This window comes from Gopherus flavomarginatus, chromosome 1, assembly GCF_025201925.1.
Source record: "Gopherus flavomarginatus isolate rGopFla2 chromosome 1, rGopFla2.mat.asm, whole genome shotgun sequence".
In the NCBI taxonomy this organism is placed as follows: Eukaryota; Metazoa; Chordata; order Testudines; family Testudinidae; genus Gopherus; species Gopherus flavomarginatus.
In genome coordinates, this window is record NC_066617.1 from 210,217,315 (window position 1) to 210,233,263 (window position 15,949).

Genomic DNA, 15,949 nt, shown 5'->3' on the forward strand with positions numbered 1-15,949 from the left:
GGACAGGGATGGGTGGGGGTGGGGGTGGGGTAAAAGGAGCCTATATAAGAAAAAGACACCAAAATTGGGACTGTCCCTATAAAATAGGGATATCTGCTCACCCTACCCCAATCCCTTATCCTGATTTTTCACACATCTGGCTAACCCCAGCCAAGCCCTGTGTGACATTCCAATCCTGGCTGCCTGCCGAGGAAGTGAGTTACTTTCACTTTCATTCCTCAGCAAGCAGCCAGCCTCCCCTCCTCCCCCAGCACCTCACCCAACCCAGCCCTGACGGAGGGGAGGGAGGAGAGAGAGAGGGGTGCTCCTGGGGAGGAGGAAGAAAGGAGGGGGTGCTCCATGGGGCGGAGGGGAGGTGAGCTCCTTTCCCAGTCCCTACCCCCTCCCCTTCCCAGAGACCCCAGCAGCCAATCTCATTCCTCAGACTGTGCTGCATTCGGCTCTCTCTAGGACCCAGCAGCCCTGCTTCTACACTGTCTGGGCTGCCTGCAGGGTGGTGCCCCCAGGGAGAATGAGGCCCTACGCGGCTGCCTATTCTGCCTATGCCTAAGGACGGCTCTGAATTCGGTAAGGAACTTTATTACAACCTCCTTGAAGAGCAGAAATGCCACAGGAACTCTCTTTCTAAGGAAGTGCCTGTAAGAGGAAGTCTCTGTCCCTCTGATATAGATTCACAGATTTTGAAGACAAAAGAGACTGTCATGACGATCTAATCCAGGGGTCGGCAACCTTTCAGAAGTGGTGTGCCGAGTCTTCATTTATTCACTCTAATTTAAGGTTTCAGGTGCCAGTAATACATTTTAACATTTTTAGAAGGTCTATAATATATAACAAACTATTGTTGTATGTAAAGTAAATAAGGTTTTTAAAATGTTTAAGAAGCTTCATTTAAAATTTAATTAAAATGCAGAGCCTCCCGGACCGGCGGCTGCGACCCGGGCAGTGTGAGTGCCGCTGAAAATCAGCCTGTGTGCCACCTTCAGCACACGTGCCATAGGTTGCCTACCCCTGATCTAATCTGACCTCCTGCACAACAGGGCACAGAACTTCACCCAGTAATATTTATAACAAACCTATAACTTCTGCTTGAACAACAGCTGAATTTTTTAGGAACATAGTCTTGATTTAAAGACTGCAAGTAATGGAAAATCCACCAGGTCCCTGGGTAAGATATCCAGTGGTTAATTACCTTCATAGTTCAAAATGTGCATCTTAGTCTAGCTTCAGCTTCCAACCATTCAGTGTCGTTATGTCCATTTCTGCTAGATCACAGCACTATCTACAGTCAGAAATCTCTTCCCCATATAGGTACTTGTAGACCATAAGAACGGCAGCAGCACCCCAGCACCAATGGTGCTGGAACAATTTGTACAGTGGAGGTGCTGAGAGCCACTGACTCAAACTGAACCAAACCCTGTGTACGATGGACACCACTTTCAGCACCTAAAAGTATGAGCTTGTATTTGATTCTGTTAAAATACATGTTTTCCAAATGAGCCCGCTGTACCAAGTGATCCATGTTGGTTTGTATAACTGTCTGGGCTCCATTGTTATTTACTACACCAATTTTTGTGCCATCAGTAAATTTTACCAGCCTTTTTAAAAAATTTTTTCATTCACATCATTGTCAAATAGCACTGAACTGATAAATGATAAATCATAGGTTAATCCGACCCAGGCCATGGCAGCCCATTTAGAACTTTCCCATGACCCACTGGTGCGCTGGGACCCACCCTTTAGGAAACACTGAGTTAACCAGTTTTTAATCCATTTAATATGGACTTTACTGATTTTTCATAGTGCTAATTTGCTTTTTAAATCAAAATGTCATGAAGGATTAAATCAAATATGATACGAAGGGGGCACTTTTCTTAGTCATTTCAGTGTCGTTATATCCTTGGTGGACACTTACACTCATGCAGAATGCCTTTCATAAAGGGACTCCACATGGGTGCAATAGACCAGGCATGTGAACCTGATTGCAGGAATGGGATCTCAGTTCTTAGGCTTTGATCCTGCTCTCATTGAAGTCAATGGCAAACACCCAGTTGATCCTAATGGTGCAGTACCAGGTCCTTAAATACAGTTGCTGAGCAAAAATGTCTTCATACTGTTATTATTGACAGTTCTAATAAGTTCTGGTATATGTCACTTTGGTATTGATCAATAGCAATTTCCTTGGGGAGACCCAATGAAATGACTTGAAGTGACAGGATGCATATGCTTGATACAACGATAGCATCCAAGGTGTGCGTTTTCCTGAGTGCATGTGGTTCAGCACAGAAGAGGTTGAAGGCATCATTAAAAGGATGAACACAAACCAACAAAGCAAAGAAATGCAAAGTCAGGGCTGAAATGCCGGCTTTACCCCTCAGCACCTCCACTGCAGGCTGCCCTACCTGCGATGTAGCATTTCAGCACCCCGTTTACTGCATATATCTTAGACCCTTGCAATTCCTGTACAAGACAAGGATAGAGAAAGAAGACACCCAGTGAATTAAAGATGGCGTTCCAACTGCACAGGAAAGCTGACAAAGTTTAGGGCCTGATTGAAAAAGCCCATTGAATACAGTGGAAAGACTCGGCCACCCAGTTTTGAGAGATCCTTTTGTCTGGGGCACCTGGCACTGGCCACTGTCAGAAGACAGGATACTGGGCTAGATGGATCTTGGGTCTGATCCACTATGGCCATTCTTATGTTCTTCATTGTTATTGTAACCTGAGATAGCTAACCTGAGTTAAGAACACACTGTTTTTGCAGTGTAAACATACCCACAGACCCCTAAGTGACTTTGGTGCTTTTGAAAATGGGACAGAGATGCTTTAGAACATCTTACCATTAAACTCTGCCTCAGCATCCGCTTCTCTAAAATGGGATTAATGCTTACTCATCTACCTAATTCACAGAGGTGCTGGAAAGCATTGTCTAGCTATCATTGTTATTTAGAAAGGGCCTGTCATTAATATTAATAAGCAGCTGCCGAAAGTGCACATAATTTACCTTTTCCCCTGCATGCTGTGTACATTCACAAGATTGCCAGGTTTTTTCCATCTTCTTCAGGGGTTCTCAAACTGTGGGTTGGGACCCCAAACTGGGTCATAACTTTGTTTTAATGGGGCTGCCAGGGCTGGGGTTAGACTTGCTGGGGCCTGGGGCCGAATCCCAAACCCCACCACCCGGGGATAGTGGAGCGTGGGTGTGCTCAGGCTTTGGTCCTCCCTCCTTGGGTCGGGTGGTAATTTTCATTGTCAGAAAGGGGTCACGGTGCAATGACGTTTGAGAACTGCTTTAATCTAGCTCCTCAGCTTGTCCCGTTGCTACTTTGGGAGCTGTGCTGGAGAGGGACTGTGTGTGGCCGGCTAAGGAGGTAAAGAAATGGGAGGAAGTCAGCAGCATGTGGGGCTCAGGGGGCTTCAGAAGAGAATTCAGTTCTTACTTGGCTAAGGAGCCCTGCACAGCAAGTGCTGCCTCCTGCCCTGCAGCACCTAACTTATGGAGGACTCAGAGAAGAGCTCTGCTCTGACAGGGCTGAGGTGTCTCAGATGACAGCTGCTGCCCTCCTCTTCCCCAAGGGAGTGCGCGATGCAGCCTTTTCTGCCTCCCAGGCTCCCAGTTTAGGAGACACGTATTAACAACTGATTTCAGAATCGCCTGCCATTGCAGCATAGGGCCACGGTAGCACCCCCGCCGTGCTAGGTGCTGCCCACTGCACAGAATGGCACCATCACTGGGCTGCAGAATACCCAGGGTTTTGTACAGAATTATGAGCGTTACAGTGAGATAAGAGAGGGGGGCAAAAGTGACAGGAAGAAGTGGGGGGCAGAGGGAGAAACAGAGGAGAAGAAAAGAAAACAGGAAAACAAAATCCTTCCCAGTTTCTCCTTTTCCAAGTCCATGCAAACAGAGTGGCTTTCTACTTGCACCTGAAGGTGGGATCGATTCTCTCCTTATGGATTATTCAGAGGCGATTGCTCCAGATAGGCTAGCAATGCACAGCCACTGTCTCCTCTCCTCCCTCCCCCGCCCTTTCTTACAATCGGTGAGGAGCTGACATTTGCCAGGCTGCTCCTGGCGTCACGGTGAGAGCTCGTTAAGGGAAGCACTGACGCAGGGAGAATAAGAGCTGCAGCCTGCAACCTTCTGCTTTTAACCAACTCCTGATGAAGCACCGCCTTTGGGGGTTGGAACCCCCCCCCCCCGTCCTTTGTCTTCTCTGTATTTAAAAAAAATCCAAAGCAGCATCCCCCTGAGCTAGAATTGTTCAGAGTAAGATGCTGAAAAGCCCAGGATAATGGGCTGGATGATGAAGGAGTTATCAGCGTTTCCCCTCCTTTGCTGCCCTTTCCAATGCTGTCTGCGTTCTTTGGGTCTAGGCTTAATCTTGTAAGTGTATTAAGTGCTGCTCTCCAGCATATGTTGACTCAAGTAGCAGCTAGATCACTGTACTCTCTCTCTCTGGACATCCCCAATCAAATGTGTAGCCAACCTCTAGACAAAGGGATTGAAGAAGAAAAATCCAGCCATGGCTAATGTGTTTGTGACTGAAAACATTGCTTGACCTCCGTAGATAAGGTGGCTGAACAGAAATGTATCAGGTTAACGTTTTGACCTGACCAGGAAAAGCAGATAGTGACTGAGTGGACAACTTCCAGAAAATCATGGATAGTGGGTGGGGAATGGAGGCACAAAGCATAAAGGACAATTGCAAGGGACATACTTTCCAAGCAGCACAATCAAATACATTAATCAAGTTAAACAAAATACCTGAGTGGACTGAAGTGGGAATGGTTCCTGTTACCCCCGCCCATCCAATGCAGTGCCTGATATTGAAAGTGAGTCTAATCCTGAAATTAACCCGACTAATTATTAATAAAAATAATGATACCTGGCATTTCTAAACCACGGCTGGTCCCACAGTGCTTTTTGAACCTAACCTCTGTAATCTTTAAATCTCTGAGGCTAGGGACACTCGCACAGGATTGAATTTACAGACATGAGTAGTCTGACTTCAGTGGGACTCCCAGTGTGAAGAAAGTTAAGCCTGTGTGTGTTTGCAAGCGTGAGGCTTTCACAATCTGGGAGTTTGGATTCTCCTAAAGATTTGTAGGCAACATTTGTGGAAGGCCCCAATTCCAAATTCATATAAACAATGGACCATCTTTAGCATGGTGCAAATGATGGTCTTGATCCTGCCAGAGATCTGCCTAAGCACAGAGGGGCATCCCACATGGAGCTCCTGGCAGGATTGTGGTCTTTGCCAAGTAAAGGAAAGCACAGGGATGGAAGACTCTGTAGCAATACAATCTATTGTTATTGCTTTGTTTACAAATGGAATGACCTGCCCTTGTCTCCCACACAGGTGTTGAGAGTCTAAAGTAATTCACAAGCACCATATACTCTACTTCAGAGCACTAGCAACATTCAACTATTACGGTGGTAGACCTTCATGAGTACCACTTCGTTTTGTGGGCAGAGTTGATAATGGATCTTCCAGGCCTCTGACAGTGAGGTGAAGCTATATTCCCACCCTTCCCAAGCCCTCATTGCCTCATCTCATGGCCACTCTATCTGTCCAATGAAGAAAGATGGACTAGCCTTATCTACGCTATCATTTTGGGGAAGTCTCCCACTGTTGCATGATCACTGGTGCAGCACTACCAGTGACAACAATGATGGGATTGCAAGCGTAGGTGGGCTGCCAATGTTTTAACCGTCGTGCCATCAAGTCCTGATCTGAAAAGGTCTAGAAGACTGGTGCCTATGCCCTGTCTATCCTAGCAATGCACTGGAGCCGTGTCGATTCAGTTTATAGGATTTCCTTCCATACGTGTCATTGCTGATCCTTTATCAGCAACAGAATTTGCTGTAGAATGACATGGAATGCTCTCGTCTCCCTGAGCTCCTTTCCTCTTTCCACAACCCTCTTGTGAGGTCCCCACTGATCTAAGATGGCTAAGAGTAAAAAGCCAGGTCCAAGAAATGACCCCTAGGCAGCTGTATGAAAACAATTCATATCACTTTACATTTCTCTGGCTCAGCGAGGGAAAGTCATGACCCCTTCTCCAGCTAAATATCAAATGCTCTTAAATCCCTTTTCGCACTCAACAGAAGAACAGTCTTCCAATCAAGTGACTGCTTCCCCCGTCTCCACCTGTGCCTTGCAGGGGCAGATTATTTTGATGTTCAGATTTTATTCTGAGTCATCATTGTTCCAAAAGGGAGGCTACAGGGGTCTGATTTTCTGTTGTTTCTCAAAAGCTCATTTTGCTTAATTTTGGTATTAGGGGGCTGCCAGGTTGTTCTGCAAGTAGTATGAGTAGGGCCTTTTTCAGCTTGGTGACCTTGGGGTGTATTTAAGAGAGATATTCTCATAGGACTGGTGCTTTATAAACAAACAATCTAGGGAGTGGAGTCTGTCTGCTGTAATACTTTAAATTCATCCCTCTCCTCATAAGGCAAAAAATAAGCTTCTCTAAAATGACTAAGGTACAGGAATTTGCCTTTATCTTTTCAGTGAAGGTCATCAGTTTCTTTTCAACTGCTAACAGAAACAGTACTGTATGTACCTAGATTCCCAGGCAACCAATCTTTCATTGCCCGCAGATTAGGAATTATGTTAGATAGAGATAACGAGAGCTTAAAATATTCAAAAAGTCTGCCTGTACTATCTGTCTATACTTGAGTCTGCCTTCTTATTGCAGTGAATCAGAGAAGGGAAATTATTTCCAGGGCCTGTAGATTTTAAAGTGGTGGCTTGATCTCTTCAGGAAGTGCTCTCCACCACAAAACGGATGGCAAGAATGGGAAACAATGAGGGTAGAATTTAGTCTAACACTAACATTTAGCGCCCTGTTCTAAAGCCCATGGAAGTCAATAGAAGTCGTTCTTTGATGTCAATGGGCATTTGATCAGGGCCTCTGAGACTTTTTATATAAAAAAAATAAAGATTGGAATAATTATAATATGACCCATGTTTACTTGTAAGAGCATGTTACATGAGTAAGCAGCTGCACACAATACAATCTCATTTTCGGAACTGCACTACCCAAGATGCCCCAAGAAGCAGACATGAGTCACATGGGACAGCATTTCATACTTGCATTCTTTTTTCAGAGTATTAAGTATCAAAGCCTCATTGGGGGACATATAAACAGTGCAGTGAGATGTGGCATCCTCCTTAACCTTGGAACCCAAAGCACTGAGACTGGGAGTAGTGATAAAGTATGAGCTGTCTCATCTGGGTAGATTACAAGCCTTTTGGGGCAGGCATCATTTCCTCCTAAGTATACGTACAGCACCTAGTATTTATGGGGCCAGGATCTGGGTTGGGACCTGTAGGTTCTACCATAATGCAATGGATAAATAAATATATGATAATAATGCCACATTTCTTTTTTACATAGGAAGAAGGTGAAAGGATGAGCAACTGGAACCTCAGTGGGGAGGCACCGAGCAGTTGGAGCCTCTGGGTAGGGGATGAGAGAGCTGAAAAAACAGGTACTCCTCTAGATTGGGGTTCTCAACCATGGGTATGCGTAGCCTTGGGGGTACGCAGAGGTCTTCCAGGGGTACATCAACTCATCTGGATATCGGCCTAGTTTTACAGCAGGCTATGTAAAAAGCACTAGCGAAGTCAGTACAAACTAAAATTTCATACAGACAATGAGTTGTTTATACTGCTGTATATATACTATACACTGAAATGTAAGTACAATATTTATATTCCAATCAATTTATTTTATAACTCTATGGTAAAAGGAGAAAGTAAGCAATTTGTCGGAAATAGTGTGCTGTGACACTTCTATATTTTTGTGTCTGATTTTGTAAGCAAGTAGTTTTTAAGTGAGGTGAAACTTCGGGGTACACAAGACAAATCAGGCTCATGAAAGGGGCACAGTGGTCTGGAAAGGTTGAGAGCCACTGCTCTAGATAACTTTTAAACTCCACCTACAAACGTTAGCTGGCACTGCTAACTGGAAATCCTTTACTGATGTCTTAAGACTGCGCCTAATCTTCATTTTCTTCTATAAACAGAACTAGCCAATCTCCTGGTGCCCCAAACAAAACTAGACCCTGCTGTTCCCATAGGAGATGGATGGGAGATTTTTTGGTGAATCCCTTTTGTTTTTGTGCTCTTCTGTGTAACCCTAAGACCAGCCTTACTTATACTAACATAGCAATAGAACCATGCACATACTCCATACCAAAAAATGACAGAAAAGAATAGTCAGTTGCAAAGTGAAGCACTCCAAAGTCAGGAAATGCCTATGTTAAGGCTGTCTGTCCAATCTCATTCCCGGTCATGTAATCTCCCTGTGGAAACTACTGCAAGGGCTTCCATGAAAGAGTGACATTGAGAAAGTATTTCACGTATTTGTAGCTGCCCTTTAATGCAACTTAGCACCTGGCTAAAAAAGGAGGAGCCAGCACCATATGACCATATAGCTCTCTACAGACTACAGTTTGGGAACCATGGAACTTCTTGATCATTTTGTTTATAATTCTTACACTATATCTTTCTTCTGGTTCACAGTATCTGTATAGTGAGAGAGAGAGAGAGAGAGAGAGAGAGAGAGAGAGAGAGAGACAGTGTGGGACGGGGAGAGATGCACCCTTTGCCATGCCTTAGGGCTCAACCCAAGTTGTCCAGCTGTTCGCTCATCTGACTGCTCTGTTTATTCTGCTTTCAGCACAGAGCTCTGGCTGAGACAAGGTCAGATGGAAGCATCAGACCACAGAGCTCCTATCCTGTCGCCTAGCTCCCTCTACTTGGATGGGCAAGAATGAACTTTGGACCATCTCCCTTCCAGTCTGCTGAACACTACTGGGGAGAGAGAAATAGCTCTTGGTGCTTCTCTATGGGGGCAAATAGTCCCTACTTGATACATTCCTTTATGGGGAGTGAGGAACCCCTCTGGGAAATGAGGAGAGGGATTTGAGAACTGGAGCTCTGGTCACATTCTCCCAGCAGCTGGTCTGTCTGTGATCCTGGCAATGGGATGTTCCTGGTGTGTCTGTGCTGGGGGCTGATATGGGGCTGATTTTGATGAGTGGCTGTGTGGAAGTTGCTGGTGCATAGCTGTGTGGCTCCAATACACTGGCAGTACAGCTATGGTGCAGGCACAGGGGTGTCTTCACACAGCTGCTTACAGGTAGGCATGAGGGTGCAGGGCAGAGAGAGAATATAATGGTGATAGGGGGGTGACATGGAAAGAGAAGAGATGGAGTTTGGAAATGGGGACAGAAATTATGTGGTGGAATTAGCTGGGCCCTCTTCACATATTTGCTTTTGGTCCAATATCAAAATTACCACTCTTTTGAGATTGGACTATTGATTCCAATTCAGCTTCCAGTTTCTCCCTGCCAAGGGTGCTGGAACGATTTTTATAGTGGGGTAGCTGAGAGTCATTGAGCCAAACTAAACTCTGTATATAAGGGAACTCACTTCAAGCCAGGTGGTGTGGCAGCACCCCCCAATCCCTAATTCCAGCATGTATGCTCCCTGTACTTGTAATTCCTTTTTCAGTCTTTTGTAGCGTAATGTGCACTCATTTCATAGCAATATCAAAATAATTCAGTAGAACAGCACGTTGATATCCTATAGTGAGAGAGAGAAAAACACTCCGCAGACAAAAGATTCCTCCTAGAATACAACACTTCACCAGTTTGCAATTACTCCCATTTTCCCTAGCCTTCTGATTATCACGTTGGATTTTGTGTAAACAACATCACACAGTCAGTGCAGGACCAATTCAAACTTCCAGCTTTGTCTGAAACCGTAAAACCTCCTGTAGCTGTTGACATCAATGCAGCTGAACATGTCCAGTTTTAGAAAATCCGGTGTCAGACACAGCTCTGAAAGATTGACTTGTGCCATGAAAGAGGTCATGCTGCCTCCACCCCCAACTAGAAGTCACAGAGTTTCTCCTCTATAGACTTCAATTAACAGCTTCTGTTTGTCCTATGGGCCGTAACATTTAGATCACTGCTTCAAACGTCCTTGGAACAAGGTGGTGATGGGAACTTGAGGAAAGAAAATATGTTAAGAAAGCATGGTGATGACCATATCTCACCCCAGCAGCTGCCAGTGCTATGGAGAAATTGTGTCACAGGCACAGGACTAGCCTTTCTAAGGCAAACAAGGGTATGTCTACATTACCCACCGGATCGGCAAGTAGTGATCGATCTATTGGGGATCGATGTATTGTGTCACGTCTAGACACGATACATAGATCCCCAAATGCGTTCCCTGTCGACTCCGGAACTCCACCAGGGCGAGAGGCGGAAGTGGAGTTGACGAGCGAGCGGCGGCCGTTGATCTCGTGCAGTGATGATGCAAAGTAAGTCAACCTAAGATACATTGACTTCAGCTATGCTATTCTCATAGCTGAAGTTGTGTGTCTTAGATCGATCCCCCCCAGTGTAGACCAGGCCCAAGAGGACCATGAGAGGGCATGTGCCACCGGGTGTTACTGCTGTAGTAGTGCTTGAGCAGGGAAGTGATGGGAGCCAGCTTTCCTGACTCTAGTGGCAGCATGTTGATACATGAGAATGAATCATAGAATATCAGGGTTGGAAGGGACCTCAGGAGGTCATCTAGTCCAACCCCCTGCTCAAAGCAGGACCAATCCCCAACTAAAACCCCAAATGGCCTCTTCAAGGATTGAACTCACAACCCTGAGTTTAGCAGACCAATGCTCAAACCACTGAGCTATCCCTGACCCCCAAGATGCCTCCTCTCAGAAGGAAGAGACCCTCTCCACAGTTTGAGGTGACAAAGATACCCACAGAAAGCAGATCCCCTAATTGAGACCTCACAGTTCAGATAAATCCCGCTTACTGATCATCTCCCTCTTTACACTCTCTCTTTTAGTAGCTCATTTCTTTCTTCCTTCCCAAGCTTGCTGGCCAGAGATGGACCAGCGAAGGATCCTGGGAATGCTGAAAGCATCCTGGTCTATCTGATAAATGGCCTGTATTTTCACCTGGCCTGACTGAAGAGATCAGGGGCCACTTGAAGGTACGCTATCTCACGAACCTCCATTGATAGTACAGTACTAATTCTATACTACAGGATTTTAGAGGTATGTTTTATGTTACACCTACTAGCTGCTTTCCCTGATACAAACTGACTCTCCCTTCCCCCGCCTATATAAAATTACACCAGCCTAAACTAATGTACATGGAATTACTAATGATGAATAGAGCTGGTCAAAATATGGGACAATTTTGTGCCTCCCCATTTTGGGGTATGTGTGTCAAAGTTTTGATGAAACAGACAGTCAACATTTTGGATTTGTATATTTTTCTATCAGGTCTAATGATGAATAACTTACACTAGCACTTAAATCTCCTCTGAATTTGGTCCACATTGAAAAATGTAGCATTCAGGTAATTTTCTGTCACTGTTCCATTTACCTGTAACAAACCCCTGTGGCTGGAGGGGCCAGACTTTTGGTTGCAGTTCAGCTCCTTTTGTCCTGCTGGAGTGGCACAAAGAGGTTGGAAATCAGACAAATCTGACCAGCTGAGAATTCCCCCAGCTCAGAGGAGCTCTGCCTATGCTCATCTGGCCTATGGGTCCCTAAAGGCCTGTAAACCAGCTGGCATATGTAAGAGCAGTACTTCTGCTGCTCTAATCTATGCTCTAGATCAGGGCAGCACACTTCCACCCTGATATTCAAGAAATTCATTTCAATGCAGGGATTCTTCTATCCTCACAGGGCTTTTCTCTCCCTTTTCTTGTGTTACTCTGGAAACAATGGACCCTGGATTTTATTCAGTGTGTTGAGTGGAGCTCTCAGAAGATCCCCCTGAAATCCATCTTCTCCTCTTCCTTATCTAAAATATAAACACTGATTCATGAAAAAAGACTTGCACCCACGCTTAACTTTATGCACTGTGAGTAATCCTACTGATTTCAATGGGACTACTCACAGGCTATGTGTACATTGCAGCTGGGAGCGTGCTTCCCAGCTGCAGCCTGGGTGGACAGACCTGGGCTAGTTCCACTCTCAAGCTAGCACACTAAAAATAGCAGTGTGGGGCAGCTCAAGCTAACAAACCTGCCCAATCCTCTGGTACCTACATGAGTGGCTAGTCCACGCCACCGCCCACACCCCCGTGGCCACACTGCTATTTTTAGAGTGCTGGCTGAAGCAGAGCTAGCATGTGTCTGTCTACCCATGCTCCCAGATGTCGTGGGGACATACCCAGGGTGTAAGGTCAAGCATGGGCGTAAGTGCTTGCAGATTTGGAGCTGTATTTTTCTCCTAAACGTGTTTTTAGTATGATTACTGCAGGTTCTTGTTCATCACCCTCCCTTCTTCCTTTTGTTCTAAGCTGGTCCCTCTCTGCCCTTTTGTTATTACTGCTATATAAAGTGTTGTAAAGGCTGGATTATGTTTTATCAGTATTATGTTCTTATATTTTAGAATGTTTTCATCATATTTTGCTTGCATAATACTTGAAGCCTGTTAGCACAGCAGAGGTGGGTTTAAAGCCAAAAAGAGTTTTTAAAACTCTAAATAAGGAAAAAAATGTTTCCCTTTTTCCTCTTTGTAGCCCAAGTACTTTTCATGCTAGTGTGTGCATGTGCATCAGAGTGCAAAGAAAATTGGGGGGAAAAAGAGAGAGAGAGAGAGATGGTTAACATTGCAGGGAAATGACCCCAAAGTTGTACCCTACTGTTCAGTTCTCAGCTGGCCCTTCTGATGTTGTTTAGTAGCTATTTAAAGCCAATTACTAATCCATTATTAGTTTGTGCGAAGCAGCTTGAGAGACAGAACTGTTTTTTCAATCTGCGAGCTAGATCCCCATCTAAAACACTGTGACTGTCATCATGAAAACCAGCCACATCTCATGTGTGCACAAATTCAGAGAGTAACAAAAGGATGGGGTGGTTTGTAGAAACAAGTTAGCTTAAGGATATAATACAAGTCTGTGTTTCTTTACATGTGTGTGCATTCCTATACAGCACATGGGCCAAACTCTTCTCTCAAGTACAATACAGGAACTCTGTGGGAGAGTTTAACTGTCTATATTCATCATAACATGAACTTTTATGATCTTAGTTACAAATTAGGATCAAGACTAAAGATCTGCTTGCTTTCACTGAGAAGGCAAATGTGCGAAAATACTTCAGCCATGTCAATTTTCATTTGAAAACAGGACAAACATCACAGTAATAATTAGCAGTGGTCACAGAGGCATCCATTGTTTGTGCCAGTGAACATTTCTTAGTGCAAGTTCTACGGTTTGTAAAGGAAAATAAAATTCTGTAGTGAGTCTGCTTAGAGGACAAAGGTTCAAAAGTTGATTCTTTTATGCTGCAATTTACACAGCTTCTGTGCCACCCCATTATAATGCCCATTGTGTCCCTTAGATAAAAGGCAGTTTAAATCTATGTTACTTTCTGTAATTGCCACACCCTCCCCCCCATCCATAGTTTTAAAAATGTATCCTTCTGTGTTCTGTGAACAAGGGGACCTCTCCAAAATGATTGTGTTCTTACAGAAGGTACAATGCAGACTTGGACATTTCCCCTGAGTATTAGTAAGAAACCAATGATTTCCAGAGATTTGTAGATGTCTGCTCTTGCCTTATATGACAATTTCGTATATATCTATATCAAACTAAAAACTTAATTTTTTGAGTGAGCACCATTCTGATTGTAAGAGTGTACTGCCTTCCCTTTTGCCTCCATTTTAGACTGGAATTCCAAGAAATGTTGGCACAGTTTGAACATTGCACAGTGATCACCGGTCATTAGCAATGAATGATTTTGTCCTGGCACTGCAGTGGGTATGCTAAAGAGGGTGGACAAGCTGCAGGAAACCAGTTTTTCCAGTCTAGACTTCAGATAGGTGGGAATTAAGCAATGGATCACCTGATAGAGAAACAGGTCTGCTTGTAATAGTTCTCTGTCATCAACCAGAACAAGAAGGCAAGACTGGGCAGGAGACGGAGTGGAGGGTCTTGAGACCCTAAAAAGACTGACCAAAACCCAAGGGGCTCTCCAAGTGGCAAGGACTCTGCAGGGAAGGTTTTTGTGTTCAGCTATTTATTATTTTTGTGTGGATCTGTATTTCTATTGTGCGCACTCTATGAGTAAAATGTGTGTATTTGTAGAAAATCCTTTGCAGACTCTCAGTCCCTGATGATGGAAACAGTAAACCAAAAGATCCACAGTTTTGGTTGAACTCTGAGAGCTTGTAGCAGCTACTGGAGAAGCTTGGGAGAACTGGCACTAGTCTCAGGACTGGGCAATTTCACCCTGGATGTCCCCACCACCAAGAGGGGTGTCAAACACAAGGTCTGTACATGGAGTGTGCGCCTAGAGGCCCAGAGCCAGAGAGACAGTGCCCAATCTCTGCCCAGCCCTAGCAAGCCAAGAGCATGTTAATAAGATTTATGGATATCCAATAGGGGGAATGCATCAGGATTGTAACACCTTCCCTGTTGTCTTTGCATTGAGAGAATTGCTGAGGATCTGACCCAATACTCCTCCTTACTTTTTCATTCTCTGAATGCTGCCTAATCATTAGTAAGAATGAGCAAGGTTATTTTACCTGATTTTGAACCCAATAAAACATTTTTGCTTTCACCTTCTATCTAGGAGAGCACAGGATAACTTTATTGTTAAAATTCCTGTGTATTAAACACACGTTATACATTGTTAACATGTAATAAAAAAACAACTTCAGTGTAGTTTCACTGCAGTATTAAAGATTTCTTTCACATTGTTTTGTAGTAGATGTGACTGCTAAAGTTAATGTGCATATGGAGGTGGTGAAAAGTCAATGCTATAGTGTCTTTAACAGACTGAGTGAAGCTGTAATTGCTGAGTTAATTTTGTAGTATGAGATCTATTCATGAAGTCTGCATTAATGAGAGTTTGGATTCAGGGACACTAAGTGAATCACATTTATATTTTACATTTTAAACTATAATTTCTACTAGTGGGTCAGACTCTGCCACGTTTACACAAGTTGAGTAGAACCTTCTCCATGAGTGGTCCCATCAATTTCAATGGAAAAGGAGTTCCAAGATCAACAGCTCCAGCACAGAACACCATGCAGACTCTCCCTGGCCAGGCGACCCCAAGACTTTCATACTCTGGCTCTAGAGACATCAGGGCTTTCAGAGTCACGGGCTCCAGGTGAGCCCTTCAGGCTTACTGCCTCTGAACTAGGCACCCCAGTGCTTCCAGGGTCTCTGTCTCTGGAAGAGCTTGCCTGGCAGACTGCTGGAGATGGGGACCCAGGGTTTTCAGGGTCCCTTGCTCTGGGACAGCCCACCTGATGTGCTGAAGGGGAGCTGGAAGCATGGGCTCAGAAGGTCCAAGACTCCCAGCTAAGCCATGATTTCCAGGCTCTTGGCTCCTCTTCAGCCTGCCAGGCCAAATTTCACTTCAAAATGAGCAGAACAAAACTCTCTGATTTTTTTCTAAACAGTTTTTTTTTTTCCAGATGCCTGTTTCATGGACAATTTCACACTGTTTTGGTTTTGTTCCAAAGCAGAACGCTCTTATTCCTCCATTAAATGACATTACAGTATCATTCTCTGCCCAGTGCTAATTTAATGTACACACAATGTTCAGTTAGTATTATTAAGTACACTGAAGGTTTTTTTTTTATACACATTGTAACTGCAATGTAAGTACAGTGTAGTTAACATACAGAATCTGGTGGAAAATTCTTGTATGAATAAGTATAACCTACAGTGTAACTAATGTTTGTGCATAAGGTTTGGGAATTTGAAGTAGCTTGTTGAATCTTTTAGAACCTTTAAAACAGTTAAAAAACTCCCCTGGTTTGCCCATCCCTACCAAATATATAAGAAGTTTTAGGGGGCATGTGGGTGATATGGCAAATCGATGCCTGTTACCTTTAGAGAGCTGGATTTACATCTGGCCAAGCTGACAATCTGGTTGTTTTACTTAGGGTA

At 44.3% G+C, this 15,949-nt stretch overlaps 1 long non-coding RNA gene across 2 annotated transcripts; it reads left to right on the forward strand.

Moving 5' to 3' along the window:
* The first annotated feature begins 388 nt into the window (after positions 1 to 388).
* LOC127043058 (uncharacterized) lies at positions 389 to 14,745 on the forward strand. 2 transcript variants are annotated; one of them, XR_007772126.1, is made up of 4 exons: positions 389 to 567; positions 7,405 to 7,498; positions 8,036 to 8,111; positions 8,692 to 14,745. It is a non-coding gene; the product is annotated as an uncharacterized LOC127043058 (long non-coding RNA). The 2 variants fall into 2 exon arrangements; XR_007772127.1 differs by lacking the exon at positions 8,036 to 8,111.
* Positions 14,746 to 15,949: the final 1,204 nt, after the last annotated feature.